The following is a 24,582-nucleotide window of genomic DNA, read 5'->3' as shown; positions in this document are numbered from 1 at the left end:
TGGGTAGCAGACTGTCTAATCTTTTTTCTCTTGAATTTCCGACCACATGTTAATAAATTTAATTTAAAAATTTAAAAAAATCTGTATGCTGGGAAAAGATACATGCAAAATATATATAACACAATTCTTTTTCAGAACTTATACTCTCACAAATTAATAAACACAGAAATACACATGAAACTCAATTTTAAAAAAAGATTTTATTTATTTATTCAAAAGACAGAGATCACAAGTAGGCAGAGAGGCAGCATAGAGAGAGAGGGGGAAGTAGGCTCCCTGCCGAGCAGTGTGCCCAGTGTGGGGCTCGATCCCTGGACCCTGAGATCATGACCTGAGCTGAAGCAGAGGCTTAACCCACTGAGCCACTTAGGCGCCCCTATAAAACTCAATTTTTTAAAGAATAAACCAATGATATTAACAGTTCACGCAGGAAGACACCTCAAAAATACTCAATTTCACTAATAATCAGGAAAGTGCTGAAACCACAATAAGAGATCATCTGATTGGCAAACATTAAAAAGGATCACAATACCAAATATTGGTGAGGAATCAGAACATGGAAGCTCAAATACTGTTGTCAGTTACTACAACTTTGAAAACAATTTGGTAATACCTGGATAGGAAGAGATACTTCCATTGCAAGATGAGGATCACTTCTGGGAGGGAGACAAAGTGGTTGGGATCAGGGAGGAGCCAGAGGAGGCTAGAACTGTGTGTGAAAACTTAATTCCTTAAGGAAAAGAAATCTAAAGGCATTTGACAAACTTAATATTTTTTTAAAAATCTGGGTAGTGTATATTAAATGTTAGTTCTAGTTATTTCCACTTTTCTGTCAATGCAAAAAATTCTGATGATGAAAAATAGAAAGAAATGTCAAAAGATCTACAAAATCAATCACTATTTAAATAATCTAAACAACCAGCATGGTTGGTTGGTGTTGCTTTGGACTGACTTGATGGGATTTAGCTGCAAACAATTGTGAAAGAATTGTCTCCAGACAAACAGTGAGCTTATTTTCATGTGTCTCTAGTATCAAGGTCACTGGGGCACCTGTGTGGCTCAGTTGGCTAAGTGTCTGATGTCAGCTCAGGTCATGATTTCAAGGTCCTGGGATGGAGCCCCTCCTTGGGTTCTCTGCTTATCCTGAAGTCTGCTTGTCCCTCTGCCCCTTGCCCCACTCATTCTCACTCTCTCTCTCAAATAAATAAATAAAATCTTAAAAAAAAAAAAGAATCGAGGTTACTGACTAGGTCACTTATGAGTTTCACAATTCCTATCAGAAACAGTGGCAAAAAAAAATTTTAAATAAGTCAAAATGCATCCTACATATTTTTTTAATTCCTTACAGAGATTTGTACAGTGAGAGTTCTCCCAATGATATCATGACACTCAAAATATGTCATCAGAATTACAATTAAACAGAAAAAAGTTCTTTGTTTTGAAATCTTCACCCACTAAAGAGAACTTCTCTATTAACTCCTAAATAATTCCGTTCAAACATGTCTTTAAAAGTTATTAAACTAGACATGTTGCTTTGCTTCCAGCATTCTGTTTTCTGCTCTGCCCACATGGGTACTGTGGGAGCAACCATTTTGTGCAATGTGATATTGCTTTTTTGGCATAGGTTATGGGGTCAGAAGGAAGCAACAAAGTTGGGCCAATTAAAATTTTTCTCTGAAATCTTGGAAAAAGGTATTCTGTACTGAGAGAGATGTGTGAAGCCAGTATAGAGTGGGAGGAGGGAGAGAAAGTCTTGGCAACACATGAGTGAACTCCTTTCTCCGGTTTATCCATGACCCTTGTCCTCTCTGCAGCTTGACTGTCTTCAGAGCTATTCAAAGATTCTTCTAGTAGTTCTCTGTCTCCTTCTCATTTACTTAAATTCATTCAGATTGGATTTATGCAACCTGTGACAAATAGCCTTAATGGATATTCTTTAAAAAAAAAATCTGTTTGTTTGAGAAAGAGAGAGAGCAGGGGGAGGAACAGAGGGAGAAAATCTTCAAGCAGAGTCCCCACTGAGTGTGGAGCCTTATATGGGGCTTGATCTCATGACCCATGAAATCATGACCTAAGATGAAACCAAGAGTCAGACGTGTAACTGAGACACTTAGGTGCCCCATCATAATGAATATTCTGACTTTCATGTATCATATGTACAGTAAACAAAAATAAAATTATAAAAATTATGACTGATATCTGATGAATTCCTTTACATTAAAGCAACTTAATGTAAAGTTCTATTACTACTTCAATTATGTAGTAAAGAATAAATTAACATAGAGATAACAGAACGTTATTTCTTGACACCTTTCATAAAATGTCATCCAGCCCAGTATTTCATCTTAAGAATTAATTATTAGTTCTGCTCCTTCAGAGACAGACTTCAGCGTGATTACAAAACTGTGCTTTGCTTCTTCACCTGAAAGTACTTCTTCCTAGCAGAGTAAATCAGATAAAGCACTAGTTGTTTTAATAACCAAAGTATGCAGAATCACCTGTGTAATCTAATTCATTTTTGTTAAAAGCCAACCAATAAGTATAGTTAAGTCATATCCTCAGGCAAAGAAAATACCCACACTCAAGAATTACTTTGCAACAATATTGATAACTATAGTCTATGACTTGCTGTGTTACTGGAATATCCTGAAAATCTTGCATCATCTGTTGCCACGAGAGGAATCTGTAGCTATCCCTAATCAACTGATTGACAGATATTTCTTAAGCAGAGATTAGGCACCGGGCACTGCACTGAGGTCTGGAGCAGTGACAGTCATAGTCTTCCTGATAGGCAGCTCGCCAAAGAAGCCCCAGGCCAAGAATCAAATTCTACAAAATGATTATGATGCAGTAACTCTACAAATGAGAGGGATAGAGCTGGGTTCTAGACAGCAGAGCAACATGTCCAGATTAGGAAAAAAAAAAAATCATGAAAGCAAGAGAGGCCAAGAAGCTAGGGGTCTTGACTCCCATCCTTACTTCAATCACAGATGCTCCATTTGACCTGGTCAAAGTCCAACTTTGTCATGTCAGTTTTGTTACTTGAACAAGCTATAGTCTCTCTCTTTTTAAATGATATTAACTAGGGTTAATATAGCTTATATTAAGTAATAAAACAGAGAAGTGACAAATCTGGACTTAAAACCTAGACATAAATGATTCAAAAAGTAATTTAGACCATTTCTGTGAAACCACTGGAAAATAAGTTTGGAAAATTAAGGTGGGCATATATATATATATTTTTTTTAAGTTTTGAATTCCAGCCTAAAGACACAGGACTTAATTTTTAAGCAACAGAGGACCATCAGAAATTTTGAGAGTGGTGACATGATCAAATGTTACTTTATGAGATTAACCAGCCTGCAGTGTTCAGAACAAATTGTAAGTCAAAGAAGCAGGGAGAGAGGCAGAGAAATAATCAGGAGATGATCAGAACAGCAGAGGTCTGATGTGGGGTGTTTAAGTAAGGTAGATAGAAAGAAAAAAGAAAAATATGATAAAAGACAGTAAAAGGAAATCATTGTAATGCTTAGCGACTAACGTGAAGTAGTTCCAACCTTAAATAACTGAGAAAATGATGAATCCACTGTTATATACAGGGAAGTCCTAAGAAGACCAGTTAAAAGAGAATTGGTTCAGCATTCCCAACTGAGGAACCGAAAAGCACTTGATCCCATAAAGCTTAAAACAGATCAGAAGGTAATATTTTTGCATCTGACTAACAGGAAAGTGGTCAATTTCTGGTATTACTACAGTTGACCCTTGAGCAAGACAAGGACTTGGGGTACCCTACACACAATTAAAAATCCACGTATAACTTGTGCTCCCCCAAAACAACTACTCTAGTCTACTACTGACCAGAAGTATAACTGTAAACATAAACAGTTGATGAACACATATTTTGTTTGTTATATGTATTACTTGTTGTATTCTTGTAGTAAGCTAGAAAAAAGACAATGTTGTGAAGAAAACCTTAAGAAAGAGAAAGTACATTTACAGTACTGTACTATATTGAAAAAAAATCCACCTGTAAGTAGATCCATGCAGTTCAAACTCATGTTGTTCAAGGGTCAACTGTATTTCTAAGAATGACATTTCCCTATAAGTACTATAGTTATACATCCTCAAGGCTTAATTAGAAAAAGATGTCTGTGCATTATTGTAATTATTATTACATCACACTGATAAATTAATATCAATTTAATTTTCAAAAAGGAAACAGTAAAACGAGAACAGAGAATAATGCCCTTGTATTTTTAAGCTTTGAATGGCTTTTCTGGTCTTTGCATCTTTATCTTAAAGTTCAAATAAAAAGTTCTATATTTCTTCAACTTTCCTATTCCCAGATACATTAGCTAGGAATCTTGGCCCAGACTTTTTCTAGATGGGATTCAGTGCTAATATTCCCTTTTTTGTTCCAACCCATACTTGTTTAGGAATAACTGAGGGTCTCCCCCAAAAAGTCTACACAGGCCACTCAATTTCCCAAACAGATTAAATACTCACACCTGGCAGCTGGCCACATAATACTTGTTTGTTAGAAGTCTCAATAAACCTTAAGTGTCTCTCAAGTGTTCTTTTTCCATATATCAGGATAGCAGCTTGAACTGCTTCTGAGAAAACTGTAAAGAAAGCCTGGTCATTTTTCATAAAACCCTAGGTTGAATCTTAACCTGACTTCAGACCCTCATCTGTAGTTACCTGGGGCCATATGTATAAATATACAAAGAACAGACAAAATTTCAGAAAACTCTGTATCTCTCAAAATACAACACGCATACTTCCAACTGTTAGTTTCTATTGGTGCAGTAAAAATTACAAAAACAAGGCTAAAATTTGATTGGCAAGTCTCAATCTTACCATCTAGTTCCATTTCCAAAGTGGTGACAACTGGATTCAGCATATAGCAGTAGGGGAGAGGACAGAGGGTTTGTAAGAACTGCGAATGAGAGAATTTATTATAGACAGAGGCACAGCACGCTAAAAGCAAGACTTTTCTGGCAACTCTAGGTGCCATCATGTAGAAAACATCCATTGGTGTGACCTTTGCTTTAGCGTACATAGGTTTATACGATTGGATAGAACCACAGTATTCACATTTGCAATAATGAAAGATGCATAGTTCTGAAACTCATTCTGTATTAAAATGACCATTAGCTAACTATACATTTAGCCAGGTGAAACAACAGACATATTACAAATTCAATAACATAAGGCAAAGTCAATGGTGCCTCCTTTGTCCCAATAACAATGCATAAAGATGTATATTTTCAAGCTGTGAAGTGATAATCATGGAAAATTTATGGAAGGGATATCTGAAAAGCAGCTTAAAGGCCCAGAAGCCATAGGGAGCTGCACAATTTCATAAATACTGAAAAAGAATTATTGCAAATCCCCTACCAAGCCCATTATATGTGTCAGAACTCGGGAAATTTGAGGAAAGTGATTTAACGCCTGAGATGGTGACTGCCAAGAATGAATATGTCACAATTTCTCACAGGAGTGAGGAAACCGTCACAGGGGCTGGTAGCAGTCAATCAACAGCCCACGAAGAGTCCACTGATCCAGGCCAAATCCAAGTAGGGCTCCTGGGGAAGCCAGAGAGGCAGTGTTCAAGGGAAACTGCATACTTCGCCAAGGGTTGCTACTGGGGAAGGAACCCCACAGTCTGAATTTGGGCTTGGTGTTAGAGTCGCGTGGTCCACAGTTGACTGCCACCTCCAGAGGCCATACCACTCACAAGCAATAAAGGGCACAAGGCAAAAATAGCAACTATACTATGCTATCATGCAAATATCAGAGCAACCATCTACTGGTCAAGTCTATGCAACATTTACTCATAAGCACCCCAAGAACGTTTTCCTAATGCAGTCATTTCTGGGAATCTGCCTTCTCCCATGCCAATAAAGTGCCTCACTTGGGTGGAGGTGAAGTTTGTTGCAGCTAAGGTACTTTCTGTCACTTCTTTCTATTTCTTGGGTTGATGCATATGGCAAGACTGGCCAGCCCTGTTCCTTCTTGAATTCTGTCCAGCCATCTCCACTCACCAAGACAGATGGTGTGTGTAGAGTCACTGGGCCTTGTTCTGTCTTTCTGTCTGCCTAAAGAAGGAGAAGAAAATATACCACTGAGTTTTTTTTTTTTTTTAAGTGCCATCTTCCTGTGGTCTGGAGTAGCATCTTAAATTTCAAAAATCTCGTTACTGTGATATGCCCAGCAACTTGCTCATTCCCTTGTAGAGCACCACTGTTTCATGTTTTCCAGGCAGCATTTTTTTCCATATTGTTTTAGACACAGTGCCATTATAATCACTTGCAATTGACCAGTAATTGTTGCAGAAGCCGGCCTCCCTCTGCCAGTGCCACCCAGTTGCTGGACTACACCCAGCTGAGTGCAATAAGTTCCAGAATCCAATCAAAGCTAAGCCCCATCAGTATCCAGGTTTCTCATTATGAAGTTGAGCCAATGCTTGCTTCAATGCAATACCTCCCTCTTACAGAGCACACACAAAGCATTCCATTTTAGCTATGATTCAGGTCCCTGAAATACTTCTGTAGGAAAACTGAATAGGCGACTTCATTGTGATCATTAATTCATGTTTGAAGATCTTCTCTTTGTGACTGGCTTTATAATCGAAATGGATATGTGTACCCACATCCCATCTGGAAAATGGGAATAGTAACATTTTCTTTCAGGAATGTGGGAATAATCTTAACTCAAGAAAACAAAGCTGAAGTGCATCCCCTAGCCTTAGCAATTGGAGAGAACAGCCCCAGGATGGATCACTCTCTCTGAGTATCTATCCTACTCTTGGTTTATGATTAAATTTGAATCATACATGGGAAGCACAGACATACAACCTTGCACTAATTAATCCAGAATAATTTTCCTATCTTCCAAGCTATTCAGTATGAGCAACCCGGAGTAATGAAACAGAATGAGAACTTATAAATAGGGTGATTTTGGCCAAACTACATAACCTGTTATTTGTAAAATGACATTAATAGGACAAAGCATCCTCATCACCTGGTTATGAGGCTTAGACAAAGTAGGTGCTAGATACAGGCTTGCTCCCTGAGATAACGTCCCGCTTCACCTATTCATAGTAATGCCAATAATAACAATACCTGGCATATATTGACTGCTATTGAGAGATACAGCATACCATCGCTCACATCCGCAATTCAGCACACGGTATTCACCCCTCCAGAATTTCCCAAACGCTGAGGATTTTTACATTACAACACAAGCTGTCTGTCACCCAGCTCTGGTGAAGCAATGCCTTGTAGACCACACTCACCAGCACGCGGACCTCCTGCCCACTGCGTACAACGTTATCCTGGGCACATACGTGATTTTATCTAGCCCTAAGAATGACAACAATGAACAAAACCATCACGAAAATGCAAGCCTTTTGAAAACAACGTACATTTCCGTTTTTCCAATAAAAAAATGCCAGCATGTTTCAGCAAGTGGACTGAGCGCGGATGTGAGTGTGCCAGACCGACTGCTGATAAACAGGAGAAGTTTCAGTCTGCTGGGTGAAGGATGTGTCATATCTATCTGGTGGTTTTGGCTTCCCCCCAAGTACTCCAGCCATTCCATTGAAACTTATAATGTGCCTGTTTCATGAAACAGAACTTTCTCTTCCCACATTTCTTTGCTTCTTCAACATAGCCTCTTGTGCCCTAATTATTCGTTTATTTCAGTCCATTTTTTCCTCTCTGGTATTAATTTAGCTATCTTCCTCTCAGGGAACATATTCCAATGACCAAAAAACAGGCAAATCTTTTTAGAGGGATGATATGGGTGTATATATGTGTGTTTTTGTGTATTTCTGTGTGTGTGTATGTGTGTTTGTTGGACATTGTAAAAAACAGCTGACCCTGGCCTTACAGAGTTACAGGTGTTAATCGGGAGTGCTCACTCTTTGTGGGTGGAGGCCCCACAGAGACCCTCTACAGCCTTTTGCATATCTAAATCCATGCATCCATGGCAAAAGGTTTTCTCTAGGAGTCTTCCCTGTTTGTGAAATAAGGAAACCAAGAAGGGTTGACTCAAACCCCATTTCTATTAATGCTTCCCCAGAGGCTTAAAGTGGTTGTCCCTACCTCTGCTGTCCTATATCTGAAAGGATGAAGGGCCTGCGTTCCTAGCTAATAGTGGGTTGTTTCACTGGTGAATATTTGTGTAGCGCTATGAAGTGCAACCGTCTGCTACAAAGGCTCTTTGTAGTGTGTGTTTACATGTTTTGTCAATGATTGAGTGTAATCGAGCTCTGCTCCTCTCAAGACTCTTATAGAATCACGAATGGCAAACATTAAAAATGATCTTAAAATATGCATTTGCCCTAGGATCCAGAAGGAATTTTATATCATTTTCTTTATGTGTCCAGTAGATTAATATTTCCTTTATGTTAATATGCAAGTTTATTATTCTTGTTATCTTCATTTAATGTCCTAAGGAACCAGGTGAGACGATTTTGTGAGTGTAATGATCACTGGCATAAAGTACACATGAGGGTCACTCAGGACATGCCATCCTTTTCAAGGCATTTTGCCAAAAGTGCCTGGAGTTAATTAATTAATACTGGGAAATCCCCTGCCAGTCTCAGCTTTGAGAGACAAAAAAAAAAATAATAATAATAATAGGAATCTTCTAGGCTGTAGGCCAACACACCTCTTCTATAAAAATTAAAAGCCTAATCAGAACTCTGGTATCAAATATTCTCTTCAAAGAGTAGCTAATACAGAATTCATTATATGGAATAAAGGATAACTAAATGGTGTGCCCACTCACTTTCTGGTATAATTTATATGGCATCTGTATCATTCTCTATCATAAATCAAGTTCCCTTTACAACTGTGTTGGAGTTTCTATTGATATAATATAGCTTCCGTGGACCATGATGCCACATGCAGGGTGAGCCCTGTGCTCACCGGCCAGGTAAAGCTTGGGCAGGAAGGTAAACAGTGAGCTGAGGCAAAGGGCAGAGAACTAGAGAGAGCAGAATGCTTGATGGTCCCTCTTCTGTTTATATAAATCACCCGTGTATGTCAAGTCTTAGCGCACAGGGAAGAAGAAAAGCAAAGAGGCAGGCACCGAGAGAAAGTGAATAAGTAGCAGAGAGAGAAAGAAAAGAGCCCCAGAGACATAAACAAGACTTTCTCAAAGAAAGAGACCTCAGGGAGAGGGCAGAAAGAACACGAACTGGGGGTGGGGAGGGAGGGGGCACTTCCTGGTTAACTCATCCCCTGGTTTGATTGGCTGCTACTTGAGGACTGTTTCCCTGGCTGCAGCTGCTGTGCAACCGCTTCCTGCAATTAGCTGACTTTATTTACTTTGTCTGTTCCTCCCCCTCCTTTAACCTCTTGTTTGCCAAGCCATCTGAGGAGCCCACAACCTTGGCTGGAGGAGGTAGATTTATACTAGCACACTGTATATTGCATCGACCTGCATCCAGTTAAAGCTCTGAAATATGTATAAATAAGTATATGCATTTGTATCCTATAATTTTCATGTAAATTTATATATTCATTCATATTTACATAATATCTTTATTACACTCATGTTGTATAACACACATTTATGCTATATATATGTTATATATAAATATATGCTTATGTTATGTAACACATTTATGTTATATAACACACACACAAATATCTCCTAAATCACTTTAGGGTCTATGTGTGACTACAATATGTGTGTACTAAGTAGTCATTTCCTGACCATGGTATATACCTGCACACACACATGCACACACCTTCACGTACACAAGTAACCAAATGCTGACACATCCGACCTCTCTCAGCAATGAGAAATGAAGAGAGAGAAAGCACTGAAGTCTACAGATATAAAACTTAGCAAAATGGTGGCAAAAGTGAAGCTACATAGTAAATTTAGTGAGTGACTGAATGTTGAATTTACTGACAATGTAATGTTGAATTTATTCTGACCAGTTTAACATTTCCTTCATGGGAGACAAGTATGTGTCTTACAGTGTAAAGCCACTGAAACATAATTTTAGAGTCATGGTTTTATACAGTGAGCCTGTAGTCAGTTTAATTTATCATTCATTAATCTATGACACCTACCATAGTCAAATCTGTATGCAGCTAGTACTCAATATACATTTTAGGGGTGGGGAGAGGATTCCTAATCTCACATTCCAAAGCCACCAAAAAATTCTTTTGATAGATATTGCAATACTAAAAAATATGTGTGTCTATGTGTGCCCATATACCCATAACAACTACATATGACAAGTAGAACAAAATGTGTTTTCTGCACTATAAAGTACAGCCACTCATGGTTATATAAAACATACATTAAATATTATCCTAAGCAATCTAAGCAGTAATCAAAATAGATTTAATATTTTGGAAAACTGTATCTCATAGGGCAAAAATAGTTAATTGATTACATGACTTAATTTTGAGCATAGTCCGAATTTGTACTGTCTTGATGTATCTCTTTCGTTTTTCACTTGTAAGAGCTATGATTACAAAATTTTCTCTAAGAAACATCTTGAAATCCTTACACTTTACTCAGTGTTTTTTTTCCACATTCAATTTAAGAGAAGATAATTTTCTAATGATAAAACCATATTCACTTGCACTTATAACTCATTCATTCTTATTGTGACTAGAAGGTCTGATAAAGATGCCACTTCCCCCAAAGAGCACTCAGTAGAGCTTATTTTTTTTTTTTATTTGACAGAGAGAGATTACAAGTAGGCAGAGAGGCAGGCAGAGAGAGAGAGGAGGAAGCAGGCTCCCCGCTGAGCAGAGAGCCCGATGCGGGACTCGATGCCAGGACCCTGAGATCACGACCCGAGCCGAAGGCAGCGGCTCAACCCACTGAGCCACCCAGGCGTATTTGTTTAACCGAAACTCAGACCTGTGTATACCCTGTGGATGTGCTAGGAACACAGTATTATCACTTGATGATCCTACAGGACCTTATTACTATCTCCATTTTGCAGATGAGAAAATTGGTTCTCAGCTAGGTTGGATAAGTTGCCCCAAACATAAAGCGTGCGAACGAAAGAAAAGGACTCAGACTCAGATCTGTCTGACTCCAGAACCCAAGTTCTTACCCACTGAAGGAATTTGCACCTGCTCAGGCAAGAGAAGAGACTCAACTTTACTTTGAGAAGTGATGCACTGTAAAGTAAGGTATGTATTTGCAGTATAAAAGAGGACATTCTTCTTACCGCAGTATCCTAAATGTTTCTCAAGGGAAAGTTTTCTGCAATCTCTTGTGTAACTAATCATTCTACCACAATAAGACTTGCATAACATTTCCTATTAAAAAGGAAGGCTAAATAGGAAAGACAAGTGGCTGAGAGAACACCACTGAGAATCCTTTAAAGAAAGCGACCAGCTCAGCAGGAGTGCCTCTATTTAGCCAATTAGTCAGACACATTTCTTACCTAGGAAGCCACTGGGCTTGAATGAACAGGTTGTAGATTCAGTTGAAAGGAGACAGGAGAAGATGATTTGAAAGAAGAGAAAGGAAAGAAAGCTGAGAACAATAGGATTCTTGAAAAGAGCAAATGACAGGAAAAGATAACGTCAGAGTCAAGTCAAAGAAAGAAAATTGTAGGGAGAAGATAAAAGGAAAGCTGAGGACAAGAAAACAACCTCCAGAAAAGAAAAAGAGGAACATATTCCTCCAGTTCTTTTTTTTTTTTTAATATTTATTTATTTATTTGACAGAGAGAGATCACAAGTAGACAGAGAGGCAGGCAGAGAGAGAGGGAAGCAGGCTCCCCGCCGAGCAGAGAGCCCGACGCGGGACTCGATCCCAGGACCCTGAGATCATGACCCGAGCCGAAGGCAGCGGCCCAACCCACTGAGCCACCCAGGCGCCCCTCCAGTTCTTTACATTCTCAGGAACTTTGCAACTGGGCTCCCTCACACTAAAAACTATTGTGCACAATAGAGAAACCCTTCAGTCCCTGGAAAGTAGGATTCTTTTGCTACTGAAACTTGGACACACTGAAAATAATCTTGTTTCTAGGTTGACTGCTTGTTAGTAACTGCATCAGCTGTAATTTTTTTTTTAAGATTTTATTTATTTATTTGACAGAGAGATCACAAGTAGGCAGAGAGGTAGGCACACAGAGAGAGGGGGAAGCAGGCTCCCTGCTGAGCAGAGAGCCTGAGGCAGGGCTTGATCCCAGGACCCTGAGACCACAACCTGAGCCGAAGGCAGAGGCTTAACCCACTGAGCCACCCAGGCGCCCCCAGCTGTAATTTTTGTCAGAGTAAATAAACAAATTTCTGCAAAGCCTCAGAGAAAGTCAATGGCCTCCATATCTGAAAAAGAGACTTATTTTTGGAGACTGGATCACTCCACTCCAAGAGAAATCCTTGTCAGCTACATGGCAACTCTCGGGTATCAGCAGAGAGGCCATTTTCTCTCTCATGTTGGGCAATAAAAATGTACTTAGATGTCCCGAAAGACAAACACCCATTCTATCTTTAAATTTTTATTTTATATTCTCTGCAAGATATTTGATGTCACAAAATACCTAGCTGAGTATAATTTGAGTCCTTCTTCTACACTTTAGCTAACTATATTAAGCTTATCTCTACCTGTTTCATTTTCTGATTTAATGAATGCATAGATAAGTAAATGCATTTTCGTTTAAAAAACTATCATGTTTGACAAACTCCATTTACTAATTTCCTTTGTTTCAATATAATTCACTCTTTAGGATTTTCTTAGAAAGACTACTCTCCCTCATAGAAATCTGAATCATGTGATTATACTATTAGATAACTTAAATTTAGTAAATGACATACAGACAAATACTGAATTTGGATTCTGTTTCCTTTTTTCTAGTTTACAAGACATTCTTCTAGGAAATCATCATGCCTGGTTTGAAGAATCTGTTAAAATATGTCCTCAAACATTGACGTCTATGAAGACTATGGGACTTCTCCAAAGAGTGTTGTTGGGGAGAAAAAGGGGTTTTTCCAAAGCTACCTCTGGCTCTGTATTTTCCCTCTGTTTGTTATCACGGTTCCAAGGTTTGGATCAAACCCGCTCACATGCTCCACATTACTCATTTCCCTCAGCAATGTCTGATAACTCAAATGAACCCTTCATCTACCGAAGTTCCCATTTCCATTTCCTAACCCACAGAGCTATTTCTTTTTTTTTTTTAAGATTTTATTTATTTATTTGACAGATCACAAGTAGACAGAGAGGCAGGCAGAGAGAGAGGAGGAAGCAGGCTCCCCGCTGAGCAGAGAGCCCGATGCGGGGCTTGATCCCAGGACCCTGGGATCATGACCTGAGCTGAAGGCAGAGGCTTTAACCCACTGAGCCACCAGAGCTATTTCTAAGCCAGCTTCAGTCACCCTCTCTCACCACCTGATGGTCTTTCTCTCAGAGGTCACAGAAAGTAAAATGTCGCCACAGTTTGTTAGATAAAGGACAAAATTACAGTATTTGGAAAGAGTATCTTGATAACTGAATTGGAGATCTCTGATTTCTAAGTTTTTGGCCTAAATGTTATGGAATTCTATTTCTAAAGTTCTATCTTATTTAAAAAAAAATTTCCACTTGGGAAAAATAGCTGATAGACATCAGCTATCTTATGCCTCCTGAACATCACTTGGTTATCTAATATGAACCCTAAATTTACTACATCCAAAATGGAATGTGAGATCTTTATCCAAAACAAAGCAAAAACATTTTTAAAGTCAGGGTGCCTGGGTGGCTCAGATGGTTAAGCATCTGCCTTTGGCTCATATCATGATCCCACGGTGCTGGGATAAAGCCCCACGCTGGTCTCTCTATTCAGCGGGGAGCCTGCTCTTTCCTCTTCCTCTGCCTGCCACTTCAGCAGCTTGTGCTCTCTCTTGCTTTCTTTATCAAATAAATAAATTCTTCAAAAAATAATTTTTAAGTCCTTTTCCAAATTTCTGGGTTTCAGGAAATCACATAACCATTCCAAAACCCCACAATCTTCTATGATATCTCCCTTCTTGTTATGTACCCTAGTCAATTTGTCGTTAGTCTTGTTGACACTGATTAGTACTAAAACCAGGCATTTCTCCTAAATCCAAGAGAATACCACCTCCTGCCGTGGCTTGTGAAAATCCTCCTGTCTGATTATTCTAGGCTTCCACTCTTTCCTTTTAGGTCCTTTTGTCCTCAGACTTAAGCCCTTCAGGGCCCTCCTATTGCTGTGTGAATAAAGACAATAATTTTTAAGGCTAAAGATTAAATCTTTAATCATTTTCCGCTGTGTTCTCCTTCTCTCCAGCCCTAACTGCCCATCCTTTCTGGAGAATACTCTTTCATGCCCTCTTCATCGAGCTACCTCCTACCTCAAGAGTCACTAAAAAAAAAAAAATGTAGTGCATGGAAGTCTTCATCAATATTATCCTTGTTTGGGGGATTTTTTAGGTGAACAGACAACCAACCATATCGGGAGTCAAATCTGAACTTTCTGCCTTCTACAGTCAGGAAGAAAGGTAAGATCCAGATATCTGGATCACAGCAATGAGTGCTAACTAGAGAAGAAAAAATTAGGAAAAACCCTCTAATACTTCTTCTCTATTCTCTGGATGAAGTGGAGTGGGATGGGGTAAGGGGAGCAAGTAGATATACTGAAATCTTGCTTTTTAGTTTATTGATGATCCATGTAAATTTCTCATGCAAAACAAAAAGATATTTGCAAATGATATATCCAATAATGGATTAACATCCAAGATATATAAAGAACTTACACAATTCAACACCAAAATAACAGTCTGATTAAAAAATGGGCAGGGGATCTGAATAAACATTTTTCCAAAGAAGACACACAGATGGCCAACAGGCAGATCAGAAGATGCTCAACACCACTAACTATTAGAGAAATGCAAATCAAAACCACAATGAGATATCACCTCACACCAGTCAGAACTGTTAAAGTAAGAAAGTCAAGAAATACCAAGTGTTGGTGAGGATGTGAAGAAAAGAAAACCCCTGTGCACTATTGGTGGGAATGTAAACTGGGGCAACCACTATGGAAGTCACTACTAGATATTCACCCAAAGAAAACAAGAGCACTAATTTGAAATGTTTATTGTAGTATTATTTACAATAACCAAGATACGGAAGCAACCTAACTGTCCATCAATAGATAAATGGATAAAGAAGATATAGTGTGCACACACACACACACACACACACACACACAGGGGAACATTACTCAGCCATAAGAAAGAATGGAATCTTGCCATTTGCAACAACGTGGATGGACCTGGAGAATAGCATGCTGAGTGAAATAAGTCAGACAAAGACAAATAGCATACTATTTCATTTACATGTTGAATATGAAAAACAAACAAATGAACAAACAAAAAGCCAGACTCCTAAATACAGATAACAAACTGGTAGTTGCCAGAAAGGAAGTAGGCAGGCGGGGGAAGCTGGGTGAAACAGAGAAAGGGGACTAAGAGGTACAAACTTCCAGTTATAAGATATATAAATCATGGGCATGAAAAGTACAGCATAGAGAATATAGTCAATACTATTGTAATAACATTATATGGTGACAGATGGTGACTACACTTATCATGGTGAGCATTACATAATGTATAAAATTGTCAAATTATCATGTTACACACCTGAAACTAATATGATATTACATGTTAATTGTACTTCAATAATTTTTAAAAATTGGAATGAAATTTTCATGAAAAAAATATGTAAGTAGTTGGATGCTTTCTGCCATTCCAGGGTGAGGTACCTGGAGTTCCCTGGAGTACCCTGGCGTTCTGAGTCCTGAGCAGCAGAATGATGTCTGCTCTGCCCCTCACATAGTCTCTGTCACAATCCTCAGCCATGCATAACATTTTTTTCCTGCTTTTAAAATACCTTCATTTTCTAGGATTTTGACACAAAGGCAATGCAACCGGTTTTAACAAGTGAAGCCGTGCTTTCAGAATAACATATACTTTTACATGCTCACTCCACTGAAATATGGGGAAGTCATTTTCTGGAATTTATTTATTCCAGATCTTTCAGAACCAAGTGAAGATGTTTGTTTTTCAAAAGGTTGCTTAATGATCATTCTTTTTGACATTACATGATGGAAAGTCAACAATGTGACATTTGCCATAAGAAAAACAGAAAGATGGGGCTGAGAAGTACAATAACACTAGCTGCCACCGCAGCAGCCAGTAAGTCTGGGATGATTTTTCGGTGCAATTTGTTTCTTTGAGTCTGGCAAAGGTTTTGGCTTCAGTTTCATGTTCTTTGATTATTATTATGCCTGTCTACTAGTAGAAACTGCAAGTACTCTTTCTGTCTTTCCACCCTGGAAGAGTGGAACGAAGAAACGAGCCAAATCTGCTCTTAACATGGGTTTAGAAGAAAACGATCCCACAACTGAGGAGAAGGATCCAGAAGGGCTATTTATCTCTACAACTCCATTCACTGAGAGTCGCTCCTTTACCGAGTCTCTGCACCCATACCCAGGGCAAAAGCTTTGATGAGCAGTGCGTGGGGTATGGGGCTAAACTGGAGCTAATTTCTTCAGGATAAGCCATAAGCTTTAGTTCTGACAGCATTTCATGAGATGCCAAAGCTTTCTCCATTTACAACGAAGCTCTCACTAACCTGCATCCCAGGCACCATGGTCTCAGGTACACGAGGTGTACAAAACCCTGCTTCGTCCTGCAGTGATCTTTGAGCAACAGCCGTGCGATTAAGCATAACGAGTTGTCCCCTAAGCACTTTTCCTTCTGCCACTCACATTTTAAGGTCAAAGTAACATACAGCTCCTCTGTATATGATGACTGTATGTATATTGCAAGAATGTCAGGATGGATTGCATAGCATCTTTCAAAAGAAAATGTCCTTCTCACGTGAACTTTTTAAAAATGTAGATAATATAGCTGTATCAATTTCAAGGAATTTTCTCCTTTAATTGGCATATCTCCTGGTTGTTCCTACTGCACAATAAAAATATGTGTAATTTGTATTTAAAATATTTTATGATTTAGTCATAACCGAGAAACACTCAGGAAAGAAAAGAAGTTTCATGAATTCCATTAATGAAACACTACTTTATAAAATTAACACGGAAAAAAAATAAAATTAAATTAACACGGAGAGTGTATCATTTTTTCATGGCTGCATGACAAACTAGTACAAGCTTAGTGGCTTCGAACAATGCATTTGTATTAGCTCACACTTCTTTAGATCAGAAGTCCACACAGAGTGCCTACGTTCTCCACTCAGGGTCTCACAAGACTGAAACCAAGGTGCTGGCAGGATGTGGGGACATCTGGGCCTTGGGGGCCTCCTCCATGCTCATCCAGGCTGCTGGTCTGTGATCCCTGAGATCCCTCTTCTTTTGCTGGGGGTCAGCTGAGGACACTTGAAACTCCTAGCGACCATTCTCAGTCCCTACCACGTGCTCCCTCCATCTTCAGAGTCAACAACGGAAAGTCTCTCTCACATGGGATCCTTCTCAGCTTCCAGTCTCTGACTTCCTCTCCCTCTGACCTCTCGGCCAGATTTAAAGGGCTCAGGGACCAGGTCAGGCCCATTGTGGACTAACTTTCTTCTTAAAATCCAGTGGGCTGCACAATAATGCTTAATCATGGGGGAAATGCCATCCTAGTCACAGCCTCAGATATTATGCCAGGCGTGGTCAGCAAGAGAAGCAAACGCTGGAGGCTCCTTTAGAACCCTGTTTTTAACAGACATTTGGACATTCCTCAGGGGCTCTCAGTTTGGCAGACTGACCTCCTGGCTTTTCCCCTTGAGGTGTTGGACTTGAGCAGAGCTCCATGGAGGGCACTGGGCTGAGGGTCTGTGGTCCAATGGTAGGGGCAGCTTAGTCTACTCCCCCAGCAGAATTGTCCCCCACTTTGCAGAGCTTAGGGACACACCAGGGTCTTGCTCATGGCCACACGAAGGCTACTGCTGTCATCTTTCCCTTCCTCTGCCACCTCTTTTCAAGTTCTATTTTAGCTGCTTGGATGTTACTGATTTTTGTGGATCTTTTGACACCTTTAATTGCTCTTCTCTTCCTACGCCTATTAAGTTTTCTCACCCTTTGATATTGGCATTAGGAACATTTCAAAATAATTTGCCAAATAATGTTTTACTACTGCTGTTCTCTGTAAGTTACATTGCTTTGCCTTTAACCCTGTATTAATTTTGCTGTAACGTGTTAAGCTACATGGAGTGAGGTTAGTTTACAGATAAGATAAGAGGGCTTCTTAGACACCAAGTCTTATTTCTTATGGCTACTAACTCAAAAGGAGAGACAATTTAATATTGCAAATTTGCTTTCAAACCCAAAAACTGAATTTAAAAATTATTTAATCTTTTGGCACACAGCTAGGTTGTACCTATCCAGCTAGACTTTGAGCACCAACTCTAAGAAAGAGTTGGAATATTTTTCCATCATTGCAATTCTTTCGAACTCTCCATAAAGCTAAAGCATAGAAATATTATCATCAATACCAGAACCATGATTCTTTAAGCCTGGCATATTTTATTAGTGTGCTTTTAAGGTTCTCTAAAGCCTGGATTATTTCTGATTCATATGAACGAATAGAGAAATCTCACTTTTTTTTCTGGTCCTCACCCACTTGGTTCCCATACTGGAAAAGCAGAGACAAGTGACTCTATGACCACATCAACAAAGTGGACAAGAGCCACATTTTTATGTTTAGTAAAGCCTACTTACATCTTTTTCATCACATGTCTGACCTTTGAGATCACCTGGACAAAACTGCATTTCTACTTATGGATAGCGGAAATGTGCTATTCCTGCTAATTCTCAAATAACACCCACTGCTCTAGCACTTAGCTTTTCTTCCCTTTGTCATCAGTCCTCTTCCTGCCCACCCCACTCAATTTCTGCAAAATGTGGTCCATGTTTCTTATGACACAATCTGGTGGTCTCCACACTAGGAAAAAGGACACTGTTTGTTCTCCACTTTGTTTCAAAGCACAACTTAATAACGTGTCTCCAACTGTCATTGAATTAATCTTAACTGTAAGGTGAGAAGAGACAAAGAATCCAGTGTCCTAGAGGGAACCTTGAAAACAACTAGAAGGGAAGTTCTGAGAAACATCTCAAAGACAGATTATTTCATCTCCCTTTTTAAAATTTAAAATAGGCATGTAAGATTTCCTGGGGTCCTGTGACCAAAAGTATAAAAATATAAGACAGAGTTAGACTACCAGTTGCTCTTGATCATGTTGAATAAAATGGAAGTCTATTCTCTCCCAACCACTCCAAACTAACTTCACCCTGCAGCACCCATGGCAAAGGTGCAGTTGAGTTCAGAAGGACATCTTAGATTAACACACAAAATGAATTACAATTTGTTTCCAACAACAGTGTGTTTATTTTGTTGTTTACTGTGGGGATACCAATATCAAACATACAGAAAGAGACGAACCAAAGCTCTTTCACCTGGCAAATCACCAGAACATGATTGTCCATGAGTCAAAAGGAATGTAAATTATAAGGTTCAATTTTTTAAGGAAATGAAGGAAATAACCTAAAAATATCTTAAAAATTGCTAAAACTTTGAGATCTTTTCTTCTCAAATCTATTTTAGGTAGAACATTGACCTCCTAAAGTTGTCCACGCCCCAGTCCCTGGAACCTGGGAATATGTTGTCTCACATGGCCAAGGGGAATTAAGGGGAAGGTAGGCTGCATATGTAGTAAAGGTTACTCATCCACTGATGTTGAGATGGGTAAGTATCCTAGACTGTCCAAATGGGCCCAACGCACTCACAGGGTCTCCTAAAAGTGCACGAGGGGGCCATAAGAGGTGGTCAAAGTGATGTGATATTTTTTAAAAAAGCCTCTGTCTCCCCTTGTTAGCTTTGAAGATGAAGAAAGTAGCCATGAACCAAGGAATATGGGCGGCCTCTAGAAGCTGAAAAGGTAAGGAAACAGAGCCTACAGAAAGAACTATAGCCTTGCCAAAATTTTCATTTTAACCTGGTGGGTCATTGTCAGAGGTAGAGGCATGGACTGGAAGGGAATGCCCTGCATGCAGAACTGTACAAAATAAATTTGTGTTGTTTTAAGCCACTACATTTGTGGTGATTTGTTATGGCAACAATAGAAAACGAATATGATGGTGTTGTTGGTTAAGCATTTGACTCTTGGCTTCTTCGGCTCAGGTCATGATCTCAGGGTCATGAAATCGAGTCCCATGTCAGGCTCTGCACTCAGCAGGGAGTCTGCTTGTGACTCTCTCTCTCTCTCCCTCTCCCTCTGCTGCTTCCCAAGCTCTCTCTCTTGCTCTCAAATAAGTAAATAAATCTTAAAAAAAAAAAAAAAAGGGAAACTAATACAGCATCAGACATCAGACACATCTTTACTCACCAATTTGTGAGAAGTGACAATGTCCGAACTGACACATCTTAATCAAGACGTAAGACAAACTGAGAGTTTGTCCTTTCATTATGAACCAAATGGTTTATTATATTAACTATTAGACTAACACAGTAGTAAACTACTGATGGCAACTACTGATTGCAAAAAAATATAAACATCTTAACTCTGCATTATATTCCATAACTTGAATTCTCCAGGGATCCTGAAAAACAGTAATACCACTTGTTAAAAGTGTCACTGCCTTTGCAGTTCCATTTTCCAGAACTCTTTACAGAAAAGGAAAAGTATGTTTTCTACCTAAGGTAAATTCCAAGAACAAAATGCAGTCTAGACAGATAGAATCTCCCATTAATTCATAGAACCAATATTAGAATTTTCATAATATTTAGACATTGTTCAGATTTTTCAGTTATTCCCAAAAAGTCTGTGGTCAGAATTTTGCTATAAATGAAAACATAGACTTGACTCATGCTCCCTAAGATGCATTAATGAGATTTTTATGGCCCCTCCTACCCATGCTGCAGTCTACACATAAGAACTAAGGCTCTGTGTGGCTCCCTTGGTTCCAGCTCAGCTTCAGGGCTGTACTGCTGGGCTGGGGCAGCCCCTGCCCCAAGGAATCCCAGCTCTGTTATGGTCAAGCTTACCGGAGGGCCCCACCATGAGGCAGGATCCCCTACTAAGCTGCAAATGAATATATATCCTCCTTTTATTTAAAGAAATGGCTCTCCAAAGAGCATGCATCTTGAAAATATGTTGTCCTCAGAGGCAAAGAAGAAAGGGAAAAAAACTGTATTCAAGGGAGGAATCAGAACAAAAATGAAGGAGAAAGATACATACACACACACACACACACACACAAACAGGGAGAGAAAGAGAGAGAGAGAGAGAGAGAGAGACTGATATCTCGGGATCTTATATGGGATTTCATGTAACTCTTACTCCTAAAATAGTACAAAACAGTCTAGGAGACCAATAGCATTGTTAAAGAACAACTTAGGTCTTTTCTTTGTTCATTTAACAAACATTTTGGAGTGCTTATGATGTTCCAGACCACTATGAGGATGGGAACATGAGTACTGTTATATTATGTTGTAAATCTCTTATTGAAAGTTTCCAGAACAGCCTTCCATGAGTCTGTTGGCCTGGACAGTGCATCTAAAACTTCAGCATACACACAAGTCTGCTGGAGCCCCATTACAAGGTGGATTTGGAAGCATCTGAGATCCTGTGTTTGTAATGTACTCTGAAATTTGAAGCTGCTATTCCAGGGACCACACTTTGAATAGTAAAGAGCTAGAACCTGGGACTTGGCCTGCTTTATCCACCTCATTTTACTACTGTTCTCCAGAGAACATTTTATAAAATTCCTGAGATGAGACATTTTTCCCTGTCACTACTGTACAACTAATAACACAAGGCAGTAATATTTTTGATGCTGACCTTTGTAAGTGTCATAAAAAAGTGACTGGTAAAATTACAGAACAAGGTATATTTTCATTTTTGTGTGGGGGAGAGACATATGGATGAAGTAACAATCTGGAAATACATTACCTATATTCATCAAAATAGAATGACTCAAAATGTCAACAGCTCCAAAGCTCTTCCACTGACTAAGCAAGCAGGTGCTTTTTTTTGTCAGCAGGATATAGAAACATACTTATGATAAACAAGTGGTGGTAGGATTCAAAATCAGTTTTCAGTGAAGGAAAGCTCTTTCGCCAGGGCAGAGGTAGGGGCATGGACTGGAAGTGAATGCCCTGCATGCAGAAATAAACCAGGCCATTACTAACCCGCCAGACAATAAAGCTTCAGGAGAGTCGGGTTTTACTACCATATTTTACAAAGCACCGTGCCTTGAACTGCTCCCAGATGCACTGTTCAGGTTCACGCTCCTCGTCTCCCCTTCCTACTTTATATGAGGTGATCATATCTTTTACTCACAGAGCTGGGAAAGATGTCCTTGAATGTACCAACCATAGACATTTCTATCATTAAAGCTTGGTTATAAAATCTCCCCAAAGAACAAACGGTGGGGACCGTGCTGGCTTTATAAAAGTTCCATTAGTCCTAGGAGCAAAGTCTCCATGGCGGAAACCCAAATCCCTCACACACAGTGGAACCATCGCTGACCGTAAAGGACGGAGCAGCTATGACCTTTCACATAGAGAGTCATCTGTAAGTGAATTAAAGTTATCGCCAAAGGATTAAAATCATGGCTATGAATCAACGATTTCCAATAGATGAATACTGCTTCACAAGCTAACAAGTTAAGTAAAAGAATGGAGATTACCTGATTTAATTGCAGGTTTGCAAAATGTTTCTTTTAAAAACCAGACTCCACAGGCTTCAAATACTTTTAAATGTATTTTAAGTAGCCATTTACATTTTCACTTGAAAGTGTTAATATTTCCTGCTATATTAAAGGAAACACATTCTATTGAGAAGGTATTCTCTTCTTAGCTAATATAAACACACAGTATGGATATGCTAATAAAGTATTTTCAAGGAGTAAAAAAAATTACCATTTTATGCAGATGATAATGTAATGCTTAACCAGTAAAATAATTCCCTCATTTATTACAATAGCTGTAATTATAATAGCTGTATCATCATTAATAGCTATATAATAGCTGTACAGCCATTAATACTAAGGCACAAAATCAATTTAAATTTAGTCAGAACTTTTGTTATTATCAAAAAGTTATTAAGACTCCTTTTATGTATAATTATAATTGCCCCCAAAGCATTCTAAATATTTAAGCCATTTAATAAAGAACCAGATATCATAAAAGAAACCTTATTCACTTCCCTAAAGCTAACGCAGAGTTTGGGTAACAAAGTACTAGAGCCTTAACTTTTTCTTAAGAAGTAGAGAAATGTTAAAATAATTTAATTTTAAACAAGACCCTTGGAGGCTGTCTTACCTCCTTGGTGAAATATATTAAACCTGATTAAATTCCCATATAATAACTGCCACTTCTAATGAAAGATGGTTTTAATCAATCAGAACATCATTTCAAAGTATTAATACTTTGTATGTTACATATATATTTAACTTTAGAAGTTAAAAGGTATTAACAAATAATAAAGCTAATGTTTATGGAAGGTTTTTCATGTATCAAAAAGCCACATTTATTGCTTTACATTTATTCTATCATTTGATTCTAAGTTATGTATTTATTTATTGTTGCTATTATTATTATTCTCATTTATAAACAAGACAACTGAAATGCTAAAATATGGCAGTTACAAAATCTGAAAGTAAGTCACTCAGACTCCACAGTTTATGTACTTAGCTAATATACTATGCTGCCTCAGTATATAAAGAATTATAACAGGTGGGAGGAGTCAAGATGGCGGAAAAGTAGCAGGCTGAGACTACCTCAGCTAGCAGGAGATCAGCTAGAGAGCTTATCTAAAGATTGCAAACACCTGCAAATCCATCGGCAGATCAAGGAGAAGAAGAACAGCAATTCTAGAAACAGAAAAACAACCACTTTCTGAAAGGTAGGACTGGCGGAGAAGTGAATCCAAAGCGACGGGAAGATAGACCCCGGGGGGAGGGGCCGGCTCCCGGCAAGCGGCGGAGCAACGGAGCACAAAATCAGGACTTTTAAAAGTCTGTTCCGCTGAGGGACATCGCTCCGGAGGCTGAACCGGGGCGAAGCCCACGCGGGGTCGGCGTGACCTCGGGTCCCGCGGGGTCACAGAAGGATCGGGGGTGTCTGAGTGTCGCAGAGCTTGCGGATATTGGAACGGGAAAGCCGGCTACAGAGACAGAGCCAACAGTAAGCTCGCAGCTCCGTGTTGCCTTGAACCGGTCGCAGGCTCGGTGAGCTCGGAGCGCGGCCGGAGGTTAGGCAGACGCGAGTTACTAGGAGCTGTTCGCTGAGGGCGCACAGGGGAGCGGGGCACCGGGCTCTCGGCTCCTCCGGGCCGGAGACCAGGAGGCCGCCATTTGTGTTCCCGTCCTCCGGAACTCTACGGAAAGCGCTCAGGGACAAAAGCTCCTGAAAGCAAAGCCGAGCAGATCACTCAGCCCGGCCCCTGGTAAGGGCGGTGTAATTCCGCCTGGGGCAAAGACACTTGAGAATCACTACACCAGGCCCCTCCCCCAGAAAATCAACAAGAAATCCAGGCAAGACCAAGTTCACCTACCAAGGAGTGCAGTTTCAATACCAAGGA

Source organism: Neovison vison, chromosome 4 (assembly GCF_020171115.1).
Source record: "Neovison vison isolate M4711 chromosome 4, ASM_NN_V1, whole genome shotgun sequence".
NCBI classification, from domain to species: domain Eukaryota; kingdom Metazoa; phylum Chordata; class Mammalia; order Carnivora; family Mustelidae; genus Neogale; species Neogale vison.
Note: the sequence above shows the minus strand (reverse complement) of the source record.